Consider the following 13,191-nt stretch of genomic DNA (forward strand, 5'->3'; position numbering starts at 1 on the left):
AACTCTCTCTGCTAGCGTCGCTACTCTCCCACGACCACTTGAGGTCTAACTTTCTTCCTTTTTTTTATCAATGTGATTTTTCCGTTAGAACGAAAATTTCACATACCGTATTAAAATACCTAATAGGATCATCTCGTTATATTAAATACCGAGTAAAATTTTTTTCATATACATCATATACAATCATAAAATTAATTCAAACTACTACATAAAAACCACAGAATAATTATTAACATTTTTTGCCAGTTTTATATGAGAACAGAATAAGACATACATGCAGATCACTCTTTATTAATTAAACAAAAATCTACTTGCGAAAATCCTCCGTTATAAACTTCCACGTGGCCTTGAGCCTTGCACTAAAACACTGTTCCGATTTTTGTATTTCTACTACCAGACATTGCCACAGACTATCCTCTGAAACGTGAAGTGCGCATAAAGACAAACTGTAATTTTTGTTGATCCCTGTAAAGTGAATTTAGAAGCAACCACTAAGCCCAAAACCCTGTCTGTTCCTGGTTCAAAAGTTGCCATCGGCATTTACAGTAACACATGCGATCAAGTATTACTTAATGTTTTTACAAAGGTACAAGGATTCAGACACAGGTAGGCAACATGAAAAGCAAAACGTGGTGTGTACTGCATTTTCGAAACTGCGGTTTTAGTTCCGCCTGCTTGGTGCTACCTCCATAATCCGTAATTGTTCGGCGGTAGGACAACAGGGCAGGCTCATCGGCCTCATCCGCTTAACGAAGCAAAACGATTGCCGCATTTTCAAAACGCCAGTGTAACACTGCATTTGCGAATTAACATCGCAAATACGGCATCGGATATCCACTCCCGCGCACTGGAACGAAACGCCGCACTTGGGACGTGTGTGTTATCAATTTCGTGACGAGAGCGCCACTCAGCGTTAATTCTGATCGCTCACGAGGCAAATAAAGAACCCTCTGTTTGACGAGGAGACGCAGAAATAATTACACTCTTTTTTTGGTTGTCTGAGTACTAATGAAACGTACTTTCACGACATAAAGGGTGGATATGGGAATAACATGGTTAGCAAAGCGTTTGCTATGCGAGTTATGGAAAATTAAATGTAAAACTTCTCGCTGCATTTCCATTTTTTTTTCTCTCCATGAATATAAAGTAGTTTAATAATAGAACGAAAAATATGGAAAAATTGGGATACCATCATTACCCTTGCAAACTTAGTGAAAGCTTCCGATCGCGGACAGCATAACTGGATACTCTAAATCCAGGAAAGGGAAAAGCCCAGAGTCACAGTTCCCAAGTTTATCTTGATAATGGAAGAGAGACTGCTCATAGAATCCATCGACCTGGAAAAAGCGTTCAGCAATATAAAAACATGCAAGATGTTCGACATTCTGATGCAGATAGGAGTATGCTATAGGGGAAATATGAGTAATGTGCCTTATATACATGAAACCAAGAGAAAACAATAACATTTGACGACAAAGAACGACGTGCTCAGATTATCAAGAGTGTAAGGCAGGGATGCAGTCTTTCGCGACTACAGTTCAATTTGTCCATCGAAGAAGCAATGACGGAAATAAAAGTTCTAGAGCGGGATTAAAATTCAGGGTGGAAGGACATCAATGACAACATTCGCTGATGACTTCCAACGCTCAATAAAGGTGAAGAAGAATTTCAGGATCTGCTGAGTGGAATGAACAGCCTAATGAGTACAGAATACAGATTGAGAGTAAATCGAAGAAAGAGAAAAGGAATGAGAAGTTGCAGAAATGAGAAAAGCGAGACGCGTAACATCAGGATTGGTTTCACGTGGTAGACGAAGTTAAGGAATTCTGATATCTTGGGAGGAAAAGAAATGACGGAAGAAGCAAGGAAGACATAAAAAGCAGACTAGAACATGCAAAGAGATCATTACTGACCAATATAACTTTGCTGGTATTAATCAGAGAACAATATTGGGTGGCAGTCAATCATGGACCGCGGGAGAACCGGAACAGAAGAGAAACGAAGTTTTTGAGATGTGATGCTATAGAAGAATTTTGAAAATTTGTTGGACTGATGAGGAATGAAGAGATTCTCTGTGGATCCTACGAGGAGAGGAACTTATGGAAAACACTGAGAAGAAGAAGGAACAGGATGGTGGTGCGTCGGTTACTACAACACTAAATAATTTCCATGGTACTAGAGGGAGCTTAGAGGAAAAAAAACGGTATGGGAAAACAGAGATTGAGAAACATCCAACAAAGAACTGAGGACGTAAGGTGAAAGTGTGATTCTGGGATGAAGAGGTTAGCGCAGGAGAGGAATCCGTATCGGGCTGCATCAAGTCAGTCTGAACACTAAAGATTAAAAACGAAAAGTCTAGAGAAGACAGACGAAGTGCTTAGAACGACTTGTGGCGTTCGCTGGGTTATTCAGTGCTTTGGTATTTAACTAATTTGTAAATGGAAATGATACTCTTATTTTATTACATTGAGTAATTACTAAATATTTTTTCTCCCGGCTAAAGATTTGATCAAGTTGCTAAAGAACTCCAAGTTAACGTCGTGTTAAAGTGTTGTCTGTAAGTTGTGTAAGTGTTACTAAATCACAGTTCATACAACAGATTTTGATTAAGATGGAAGCAGTTATCTTCAGCAAAATGATCGTTAAAACCACCGAATATCAGCCGCGCACAACACTGACGTATGTTACCTGAAACAATATTCACCGAAACTCGTGCGTAATTAATTTCGGCTCCATACATCAGCTAGAAAAGTTTTGTTATAACGATCGTGCTTTGAGCACTGTTTTTAAAGAACCAATCTGATTCGAATTATTTTCATTAAAATGAGTTCGCAACCACCGGTGCACAATTATTTTCAAACATTTGTATTACGTTCGGCATTTATGTCTGCAGAGTTGCGTAATTTTAATTTGCCGCTGAGATAATTGTTAAGATGGCGGCAGACAATTGATAGAGACTTTCTATTGTTAGACCAAATAAGTAAGTATTTGAAATGATTATTAAATTCTATAAGCTATACTTTCATGTTGTGCACTATTTAGACCTCATCAAGTAAACATTTGATTTGTTTCTAAAGAAAACACAGACAAAAACGCGATACAAATCGCTATCATCAATGGCTGCGCTCCTTGCAGCGGAAAGAAATAATTAACACAGATAATGCTTACTGAGAGAGGAATTAAAGTTACAAATAATTATTCATTCATATTTATAATAATAATGAACTCTACTTTCAAGTAATAATTAACAAATAATTACAATTTCTTAACAGACCTCAGTTCGATATGCGTCCGCAACTTACAAAAGCCAACCAACAAAAAGTAAAAACAAAGGAAGACAATTATCATTGTCTTTGTATGATACACATCGATATGTCCAATTGCATCGTAGAATATTATATAAATAATTAATATTTATAAGTTTTCACTGTTTTTTCATACGTCGAAAAGATAATGTTTATAACTGTTAAAGGCATAATTTCCTCTCGTCGCAATGTAGCCGAAAATTTACCTCGTGGATGTTACAGACTAATGACCCATGGTAGCATCGAAGTCCAAATGGTAGTGTATCGCTTAGATGTAAAGGATGAAGTAACATGTGTAGAATGTAGAAAAATACTGTCAGTATTCATTTGTCTTTGGATTAGGCACCGCACGTTTACTGAAAAAAATATAATGACCACATGTTTAATAGCGTCTTAGTCAATTTTCAAGCAGAATACAGCAGTGATTCTGCTTGGTATGGATTCGACAAGTCCCTGGTAGGTTTTCGGAGGTATGCAACACCATACGTTACAGCTCAGGCTAAACACTTCCCGTAAATTACGGGTCAGTTGTTTTTTTGCACGTAGCTGGCGCCCAACATGTATTCCAACGGGTACAAATCAGGAGCATTTACTGACTAAGACGTCAATATCAGTTCACTAAAAGTTCATGCATTCAAGTTGCTTACAAGAATAATATGCAGAAGAATGGAAAAGAAAACTGAGGATGCGCTAGATGACGATCAATTTGGCTTTAGGAAAACTAAAGGCACGAGAAATACAATTCTGACGTTGTGGTTATAATGGAAGCAAGATTAAAGAAAAATCAAGACATGTTCATAGGATTTGTCGACCTGGAAAAAGCATTCAATAATGTAAAATGGTGAAAGATGTTCGAAATTCTGAAAACGATAGGGGTAAGCTATACGGAGAGACAGGTCATATACAACATGTACAACAGCCAGGAGGGAATAATAAGAGTGGACGACCAAGAACGAAGTGCTCGCATTAAAAAGGGCGGAAGACAAGGATGTAGCCTTTCACTCCTACTGGGTAATCTGTACATCGATGAAGCAATGATGGAAATAAAAGAAAGGATGTCAATGATACGATTCGTTGATGACATTGCTATCCTGAGAGAAAGTGAATAAGAATTACATGATCTGCTGAACGGAATGAACAGTCAAATGACTACAGAGTATGGATTGAGAGCAAATCGAAGAAAGGCGAAGGTAACTAGAAGTAGTAGAAATGAGAATAGCGAGAAATTTGATGGTCACGAAGTAGATGAAGTTAAGGAATTCTGCTACCTAGGCAGTAAAATAACCAATGACGGACGGAGCAAGGAGGACATCAAAAACAGACTAGCTATGGCAAAAAAGGCACTCCTGGCCAAGAGAATCTACTAATATCAAATATCGGTCTCAATTTTAGGAAGAAATTTCTGAGAATGTACGTCTGGAGTAGAGAATTGTATGGTAGTGAAACACGGACTGTGGGAAAATCGGAACAGAAGAGAATCGAAGCATTTGAGATGTGGTGCTACAGACGAATGTTGAATATTAGGTGGACTGATAAAGTAAGGAATGAGGAGGTTCTACGCAGAATCGTGGAGGAAAGGAATATGCGGAAAACACTGATAAGGAGAAGGGACAGGATGATAGGACATCTGTTAAGATATGAGGGAATGACGTCCGTGGTACTAGAGGGAATTGTAGAGGGCAAAAACTGTAGAGGAAGACAGAGGTTGGAATACATCCAGCAAATAACTGAGGACGCAGATTGCAAGTGCTACTCTGAGATGGAGAGGTTAGCACAGGAGAGGAGTTCGTGGCTGGCAACATCAAACCATTCAGAAGACTGATGACCAAAAAAAATACTTTTCGAATCATTGCAGCACGATTCTGACCTTGTAACACGAGCAGTTATCCTGCTGCAAGATGTCATCGCCGTAGGGGAAGACATCAAGCACGAAGCAATGCAATTGGTCCTCAATAATGTTCACGTAGTCGACAGCTGTCATGGTGCCTTCGATTACTACCACAAGTCCCATGGAAGCTCAACTTCCTGCCCCTGTCTGGAACCGCGCGACCGCTACGCTCGCAGGTGCGAATTCTGCCTCTGGCTTGGATGTGTGTGATGTCCTTAGGTTAGTTAGGTTTAAGTAGTTCTAAGTTCTAGGGGACTGACGACCTCGGATGTTAAGTCCCATAGTACTCAGAGCCATTTGAACCATTTTGAAGTCCAACTCAACGTACCGCACGGCATTATTTTGAATTCTTAGACAACATAGTTGTGTGGAGATAACAGACTTAAATTACTTGTAATCAAATATCAAAATGACAGTCAGAATCGCATTATTTATTTTGCCGCCAACCGGTTTCAACCCGCGATGGGGTCATCTTCAGGGCAATTTACCATTTGGTCTGTCGCTGGAGTCGTCACCCTGCCTGTGCACGGTTGGTAACTATGCCAAACCGTGCACAGACAGGGTGACGACTCCAGCGAGTGACCAAATGGTGTAAATTGCCCTGAAGATGACCCCCATCGCAGGTGGCAAAATAAATAATGCAATTGTGACTGTCATTTTGAATATATGAGCATAATTTTGACCTCACCACCTGCACCTGTGGCGCACTGCATGTTACAAGTAGCCATTCGCCTTGAGGACTGAATATAAGGACCAAACCGTTGATCTTGTGAAACAAGAAATGCAATTCATTCGACCAGGCGACCCGTGTCTATTGATCCACGGTAGAAGCTCATTGATGCTGCGCCATTGCAGTTGTAATTGACGATGTCGTTGGGTCAACACGGGAACAAGTTTGAGAGACAGTTGTGGGGATTTATATTCAAGCATACTTTTAAATCCCTTTTCCCGGGCATTACTTTCGTATTTAGATGAACTGATACCGACTTGCACTTAGCAGTTAGTTTATAATCTCCCTGTGCGGAGTGTGCTTCTTACCTTTAACAATGGTATAATTATTCTAGAATTCTTACTTTAATTAATATCAAAACTAGAGTCAATCCTGCTAACATTATACGTCGTGTTTCTATGCATTATTTTTCAACACAAGAGGTAGTTGTTAAGGTTGGCTCAGCTAGAGAAACCACAGTTTCTTAATTTAATACAGAGTGTAATTATTTGATGTTTTGTATTTACGTGCCATAATAACAGACTGGGCTCACATGCCTCTCACAGAGCACATGGCTAGAGGCCACGTTGCTTACTCGTTTTCAATTAGTCTGAAATGTTTCTTTCAATTACCAAGGTTCACGTAAATTCAGCTTAGCTTTCTGTGACCATTATAAATAGTTGCACAAAGTAAGCTTTTTCTCTCTAGGTAGTACTCCATAAAGTTTTCAGTCACATCGCGTAACTAAAACCTTCTTGGGGATAAATATAGTTATATGTTCTAAAGAAGATTTGAATGTTCCTTTTACCGAAATGATGTTGAACAAGTCCATTTACAGGATATTTACAAGTTGTTAATATTAGCATCAATGAACATAATACTTTCTAGTCCTACTCTTGCAACTACACTTAAAAATAATTTTTCCCTTCCTGTTACCAGTTATTAAATAGAAATTTCTGTATAGAATAGGAGTTGTCCGGAAGAAATTATTTTAGGTTAGCTTTAAAACTGACCTTGCTGCCTCTCAGACGTTTTATGTTACTGTGAAAATGATAATAACTTGTTTTGCTACATATTGAACTCCTTTATGAGCGGCTGACAGCTTTAATCTTGATAAATGAAGGTCATTTTTTAATGTAGTGTTGTAGTTATAGACATAATTGTTATTCTCAAATTGTACTGGGTTATTTATGAGGAATTTAATTAGCAAATATATGTATTTTGACGACGCAGTTAAAATGTCTACCTCCTTAAAGAGATACCGAAATTTTCCAGAATTACGAATTTTCAATTCAGGGCTTTTTTCTGGAATGCAACATATGTACCTTACTGCTCGCTTTTTTTCAATCACTACTTTCTGTGTAGGTGATGAATTACGCCAGGAAGTTATTCCGTAAGACATCACTGGTCAGAAATTTTACAAAAACAACTGAGGAGGTTAATGGTTTTGTTCCCAAGACTAGCAATTTCATAATTATTTCATTTCGGCACCTAGCAGGAACCTTATAACGTATTAGATGATGTGTAAGAATTCGGTGAATCTGTAAAGTGGTCTTAGTTCAATGGTGCATTGTGCATTCTGAACTCAAAGAAGACAAGAATCGATCGTATACTTTCGGATCTAGTAAAATCTGTAAAGTTATATGAATGAGGCCACCTAGAGTCTAATTTCAGAAAAAGATTAGCATTATGTAATGGAGCAGCCGGCGTTGTTAATTCTATAACAAAAATAACTGCATAATTATTTTTTGTACAATGAACTGACTGTGTAACACTGCCCGCCTTTAGACCCGTCTTCTTATATACTCTAATGCCAAGATGTAACTAAACTGTGTGCTATTAGGCGGGTTGGAATCGATATCAGTGTTAGTCTTACATACACATTGCGTTATGTTTTCGACCTGATTATTAAAACTTTGCAATTACCCATCGTAACTGATAAACAGTACAACGACGCCAGAGTTTTATTCCCCACACATTATTTTATAAGTGGGCCATCACTGGTTTACCCAAGCAAAGAACAATGTACGCATGTGTAAGTGAATGACGAAGAACACAGAAATATAAATAAAAATTAACATATCACAACATACAGACAGTGGTTACAAATATGAGCAGAATCAATAGGGGGTGCTGCTACCTGGAAGAGGTCAGAAAAGTAAATTAGCGACTTGAACAGCCTACCTTGCGGCACTACGTAAACTGCAGAGTGCGGGCTGTATGGGGGCCGCATAACCAGCAGGTATTTCATGGTCAGACTCTACCCTCGTGTTCATTACCGTGAGTGAGAGGCACAACGACAGACGATCAACCGCTTTAGCCAACTAAGATGCTAAGCAAACTTATCAGCTGCGAAATAACAGTGAGTCTGCTCTGTAAGACATTATATAGCAATGGTTTTGCAGAGCAGAATCGTTTTTCTTGTTGAGATCCACGATGCTATCAGCTTGACTTTTCTTTTGGCTCAGAACCGCTGCAAGGCGCCTTGATTGCCTACTTTGACGGATACCAACCGCGACACTCGACATCGAATGCAACACCCGGGCCTGATCAAAATCTTTCGCTCCCATGAACGTGCCTACCCTTTCTAGTGTAGTCGCCATTTGCAGTTATTTTCTATTTCCATAACTAGTAGCAACCTCAGTCTCAAATTTTATCACGGTGTACCCTGCTCTCGGGCAAATTAATTAGTTTTCTTCTCTTTCCTTTGTACAGAACTTCCTGAAAATGGTATCAAATTAAAAAGACTGCTAATCAATCAGATACATTAATTTCAATTATGCTAACAATGTATTGCTAAAGGCCTTGCCGCAGTGGTACCACAGGTTCCCGTCACATCACCGAAGTTAGGCGCTGTCGGGCTGGAGAGCACTTGGATGGGTGACCATCCGGTCTGCCGAGCGCTGTTGGCAAGCGGGGTGCACTCAGCCTTTGTGAGGCAAATTGAGGAGCTACTTGATCGAGAAGTAGCGGCTCTGGTCTCGGAAACTGGGAGAGCGGTGTGCTGACCACATGCCCCTCCATATCCGCATCCAGTGACGCCTGTGGGCTCAGGATGACACGGTTGCCATTCGGTACCTTTGGGCCTTCATGGCCTGTGTGGGAGAAGTTAGTTAACACTCTATTCATATTACATGAGATGTATTCGTAGTTGCGAATATGGACTACTGCCAGATGTGTAATGGAATGACGACAATGAAAACTTGGGGCAGACCGGGACTCGACCGCGGATTGCCCGATTGTCGCGAGCAGTCGCTTTACCATTTGGTTGTCTGAGCGCGACTCGCGACGTACCCAGACTTCCATATCCATATGTGAAGGAACTTCGTCTAATAATTCGGAATAACACGGGCACTGCAATATCGTATTTGAAGTTAAAAGGCCAGCCGGGGTGGACAATCGGTTCTAGGCGCTTCAGTCTGGAACCGCGCGACCGCTGCGGTCGCAGGTTCGAATCCTGCCTCGGGCATGGATGTGTGTGATGTCTTTAGGTTAGTTAGGTTTAAGTAGTTCTAAGTTCTAGGCGACTGATGACCTCCGATGTTAAGTCCCATAGTGCTCAGAGCCATTCGAACTATTTTTTTTTTTTTTTCAAGTTAAAATCTTCTGGGTTATTAGGCCGGGTCATGTTTCTTCTGAAATGTTCGATGTTTCGAACCCTCTGCTGGGATCTTTCTCAGGATCCTTTGGTATCCACTACTGCTAGAACACTAGTAGCAATAGTGGACACCAAAAGATCCTGTGGAAGATCCCAGCAGAGGGGTCGAAACGTCGAACATTTTAGAAGAAACATGACGCGGCCTAATAACCCAGAAGATTTTAACTTCAGTGACAACGGCCACGAAAGCCTGCAGACTTACAAAATATCGTATTTATCCGGCGACTCCGGACAAGCGACTTTCAATCAAATTGTCCCCCCTGTACGGGAATATACATTATGGACGTACGAGCACAGGTTGTACACACATGGCTGATGACACACTGAAGTTTGTGCCTGCTTTTGAGTCGTGCTCGAGTAGCCAAATGTTAAGCGACCGCTCGCGATAAATGGAATATCTGGATTCGACTTCCAATCCGGTACGAATTTTCACTGTCGTCATTCCATTATACAGCCGATGGTTGTCCATTTTCGCAACTGTATTTCATGACGGCTGTAGTAGTCACAGTGCCTGTTCCTTCGGACATACATGCATGTATGAAGGAACTTTGAACTCGAAACAACGCAGGCGCTGCATTATCGTATCCTGTTCATATTAACTGTTCTCAAATTTTCATGTTCCTTGTTACTAGCAACATTCTAATACCTATCTGCTACAATTTCACTAACGTTACACGCTAAGTAACCGAATCCTGGAATGATGAAATGTTAAAGACTGTTTAGCTAAGCTGCACTACACGTATCCCATGTTGGACAGAGTCCATCCACTTTTGCCATCAATGTCTTTAGTAGATGTCTATCTTCCGGGATCCCCAAAACATACCCTGCCGAATGAAGACTACTGTTTCATTTTATTCATTGCTTTCATATATGGGTATTGCTCCATCAGATGTTTCTTACTATTATCTACTCACATGTTTCTGTGCTCCTCAGAGACTTCAGTTTGAAATCCGCCTTCCTGGAGGTCAACATTTCACATAAACAGAAAATTACTACTTGATGAATTGTTAATGTGAAACGGTTGATACTCTGCCCTAGTGACCAGTTTATTACAAGGAACCCCTTGAGTGCGAGGTCGCAAGTTCAATCTATAGTAGGGCTCTTTTGAAAGTGTTGTATTAACGATTATAACAGCTGCCTATGACTCGTCATGTGAATCAGGAGGGCAACCGAAAATGAGTGTTCGGTAGGTGCTGAGACTAACCCTCTTTGGGATGTATGTATTACACTTCACAAAATGGAATCTTCGACATGAAAAAAATGTTCAGAACAAACCATTAACTTTCAGCATCAACACCGAATGAAAAATGGCGCGCCACATATATCACGGACGTCTGCACCATCAAAATCGAAGGTGAACTCATTGGGAGTTACTAATCGTGCAGTACGTTCAGCTAGGTATTCACTCATAACGAAGGCGTATAGAAACATACTGATGCAACGGGGTGATGAGAACTGATGGAATATGATGGCACGCAGTCTCATGTGAAACAGTGTGTGGTCGAGCTTATTGTGAAGCTGGCTATCCTATAAGGCGTTGGTGCAGATAGTGCGGTGTTTCATAGGTACGGTACAACAATCATCTAGACGCTGAATTTATCCAGTGGTCGTAGGTGTTATAAATTGCAATGTCACACACTTTTCAGGTGGGATAATTTGCCGTAAAGGGGTATGATTAGTGTAGACAGACCAGGAACGAAGCAAAAGCAAATTATTTTGAGCAGCTCTTGACCAAAATCAATGCTCATATCATAGTTGTAGTTCTATTACACCCACTTTCTCACTCTTGCTTGCTGTAACATAAATGTTCCCTTCTGCCCTTGCAAGATAACACACACGAGAAAGAACTGTAGGGGACAGAGTAGCTCCAACTTCTCGTAGTACAATAAATAACTTTCAAGCCAATTTACCATCCGGTATAACAATCGGCATAGTTAGTTGTATGCGAATGCGCTAAGCCATTGGTGTTAGTCATTTTGATGCAACTCCCTTGGTACCTCTAATTTCCAGGGTTCCTTTTATATGCATTTCCTGTTCAAATCCCGGTTGGTCGGAGATGAAATCAAATTCTTTCCTGAACGATGAGCTTGTAACCTACAATTATGGATAAAGGGCTATAAGGAGAAGGGTGGGAACCCATGTACCAACATGAGTCATTTCCTGTTACTACCTTATTGACATAAACATCTCGGAAACAGGTAGGCCTTCCTTAATAACAGCTTCAATTAAGTAAAATTACCAAACAGAAGACAGGCAGGCATTTTCAATAACAACCTCAATTAAATGAAATCACCAAATAGAAATCAGGCTGGCCTCCTTTAATGACAGTTTCAGTTGAGTAAAATCAGCAAATAGAAAACTGTCAGGCCTTCTTTAATAACACCTCCACATAAGTAAAATTACCAAATATAAAACAGGCAGGTCTTCAATAATAACAGTTTCAGTTAAGTAAGATTACCAAAACAGGAAACGGCCCACCTTCTTTAATAACAGTTTCATTTAAGTAAAATTAGCAAATAGAAAACAGACAGGTCTACAACAATAACAGCAACAGTTAAGCAAAATTACAAATGCAATACAGGCAGGCCTTCAATAATAACAGTATCAGTTGAGTAAAATTACCAAATAGAAGACAGGCAGGCATTCTTTAATAACAGCTTCAGTAAAGTAGCCATGAGTCTGAATTGCCTCCTCACAAGGGGTGCACCAGAAGGCTTATACGCACCGAGCACAAGACTACACCAAATAGGAAGGCCATGAAATGTAACAACGAGAGTTGGGTACAGACCGGCAAAAAAAAAAATAAACAAAGCAACGTTAATTATGTGAAAGCAACAATAAGTAGCCCGCGTCACTGCAAGAAACTGCCTCTACACTGGCTCTGCCACAATTCAAGAAAGCAACTGGTGGCAAAAACATCAGCTAAGAACTCACAATGATGGTAACAGATCTGTGTGTATCAATAAGAATATAACAGTTAACGCTTCAAGATCCAAAACTTAACTGAAATTCATGAATGGAAGCTAAAGCTTCAAAGGCGGCCCAGAATTCAGCATAACGAAACTGGCTTCAACTCTCTTGTCGGTGTGCTACGTCCCGGAGCTGACCGGCCAGGCTACGCACGAAGACAGCCACGGATTCAGATCGGCCCACAAAAATGTGCCCAGGAACCACTCGCCGGACTCCGTGCCCAAGGCGCTTTCGCAAGTGCACTCCTTACTCGCCGGGCAGACTTCTCGCACCGTCCTCCTCCTATGTTACCACTCCCCACCTTTCCACGCCACAACACGCCCCGTCCCACTTCAACCACCTCGAGCAAAGATCGTATTGGCCTTAAACAAGAGGGACATCACACGATATATCTAGTGGCGCCAGGTATTCGAAAGGGGACGCCAGCAAGCCCGCCATGTCTCAGGGAATAAGTCTGTTTATCTCATCAACAAATTTTCGGGCCGATTCCGCAGTTTACCTGCATCGTCAAGCAAACGCTTTGTTTGAAATTTCGTTAACTTATGTCTTCCAATTCTGTAACACTGTTTGAAGTTATGCAATCACCTAATACCTCGTATGAAACTTCCTGGCAGATTAAAACTGTGTGCCCGACCGAGACTCGAACTCGGGACCTTTGCCT

This window comes from Schistocerca americana, chromosome 5 (genome assembly GCF_021461395.2).
Source record: "Schistocerca americana isolate TAMUIC-IGC-003095 chromosome 5, iqSchAmer2.1, whole genome shotgun sequence".
Classification (NCBI taxonomy): Eukaryota; Metazoa; Arthropoda; class Insecta; order Orthoptera; family Acrididae; genus Schistocerca; species Schistocerca americana.